The sequence below is a fragment of the Dama dama genome, chromosome 5, assembly GCF_033118175.1.
Source record: "Dama dama isolate Ldn47 chromosome 5, ASM3311817v1, whole genome shotgun sequence".
Classification (NCBI taxonomy): domain Eukaryota; kingdom Metazoa; phylum Chordata; class Mammalia; order Artiodactyla; family Cervidae; genus Dama; species Dama dama.
The window spans coordinates 61,319,089-61,321,122 of record NC_083685.1 but is presented as its reverse complement, the minus strand read 5'-3'; the positions used below and the strand labels follow the sequence as shown (position 1 = coordinate 61,321,122).

Genomic DNA, 2,034 nt, shown 5'->3' with positions numbered 1-2,034 from the left:
TTGGACTCAAATAAGAAAATCGCTTGAATTTGCTTTTTATCTAACATGATTTCCATAGTCTAAAATAAATATAAAATAAACAGCAACTAATGTCATTAACCAAAATAACATAAACCGAGAAATGTGCATTAAAATGATGTATAACCTTACCACATTTATTTAAGAATGTGTTCCAATATCAAATGGAAAATTTCAATATGCTAAATCACAGTTACTTTTGCACCAACCAAATAGACTCCAGCTTTTGGGCAAAGAAATGGTCTATAGAGAGGCAAATTTTTAATGTTCTGGAAACGAAGTGGCCTATACCTTCCAAATACATCACACCTGGCTTCCTAAATAACATCACTTAGATACATTTTTTGGATGCATCAAGAAATCTTCCCGTGAGTAAGCCTCAAAGTGAAGTGAAGTTGCTTGGTCATGTCTGACCCTTTGCGACCCCATGGACTCTAACCTACCAGGCTCCTCTGTTCATAGGATTCTCCAGGCAAAAGTACTGGAGTGGGTTGCCATTTCCTTTTCCAGGGGATCTTCCCAACCCAGGGATTGAACCTGGGTCTTCTGCATTGCAGGCAGACGCTTTGCCATCTAAGCCACCAGGAAGCCCCGTGAGTAAGCCTTAGAGATTATTAAATAGAAAGATGGCTGCCCTAAGGAGGACTTTGAGACACAATCACTGCAGAGATGAAGCGATGCAGGATGCTGCACTCCTGAGATAGTCGCAGCAGGACCCTTTAGTACCTCTTCTGTGAACGCACGGAGCAGGAAGGCTCTGGGCAGGGAGAGAAATTGCTGCACAAAGATAAAAGAAATGCAACACAATGAAGAGAGGGAGATACCTACAGAAAAACAACAGAAACTGGGGAAGAAGGATGGGAACTAATTTTTCATTATTTCTTATCATAAACCTGACACTATGCCACTCATTGTTCAAATGCCATCTGCTGATATACTAATAACACACATCATCATTAGTGGAGAGTTTACTGTGTCCCAGGCACCAAGTTAATAGCTTTACATACCTTATCTTTCTGAATCCTCCCAACAGCTCTCTTGCATATGAGGAAACTATTTAGAGAGTGCAAGTATCTTTGCACTATGCAAGAAGTAAGTGATGCAAATGATGCAAGTGATGTCAGGTCTTTGACTAAAATGTACATGATGCTTCTGCACAGTGTCTTCCTATGTGGCCAAGAGGCAGAGTCACATAAAAAAGATGAACACTGAAACTAGTGGGAGCCATCAAAAACTCACAATCAGTACTTTAGAACAAGCATTGTGCACACCAGCAGAGATAACTCTATCTTCCAAAGAATTCTCCATTAAAAGGGTCAGTGACCTGCCTCTATATGCCTATTTCGTCTAGCATATGAATTCCCATCCTCCTAATTGGTCGCCATCCGGCTTTGCTTCCTGCAGGACCTCAGTTTTGAGTCAACTCTAGAATGCTTCCTTGGACTCATTCCGAGTCAGCACATTTTTCCTCACCCATGCTGCTTGTTATCCACAACATGCACTTGCAGGATGTCTGGCCAGGTTTAGAGATACAACTCGTGAATGCAGAGTAGGTTGGTTTTTCTCTGAGTCCATTTTCCTGGTTTCTAAGGGGAAAGAGTCCATGCTTTTGGCCTTATTAGCTCCACACCAACTGAGCTCACTGACCCAGATAAATATTGTCTGTCTGACATGTGCTTGAGAATAATAAATATGCAAATCTATAGACTCTGCTCTCAAGGATTGGTATTCATGGAGAGAATCAGAGATTACAATAAGCCCTAATGCCCAATAGTCCCAGATTTTCTCCAAATATCGGTCTTGCTTGCCTTTTGCCTATACTGTAGGATTTATTTTCTCTGGTTTAAAGATTCTAATAATGGTTTGGTGAAGCTAAGGTTAAAATTAGTTTGCATTTCCTGCCCACACAGCAACTGATGGCAGGGAATTTATCCTGGGAGCGTGCTGCACAGTGGGAGAAGCTGGCTCAGGGTGCCCCAGGGAATCTGGGAAATGGAAAATGCCTGCGATGATAAT

General features: G+C 41.6%; 1 non-coding gene across 1 annotated transcript; it reads right to left on the bottom strand.

Moving 5' to 3' along the window:
• Positions 1 to 533: 533 nt before the first annotated feature.
• On the bottom strand, positions 534 to 606 carry TRNAC-GCA (transfer RNA cysteine (anticodon GCA)). The gene has a single exon. It is a non-coding gene; the product is annotated as a tRNA-Cys (tRNA).
• Between the last annotated feature and the right edge of the window lie 1,428 nt (positions 607 to 2,034).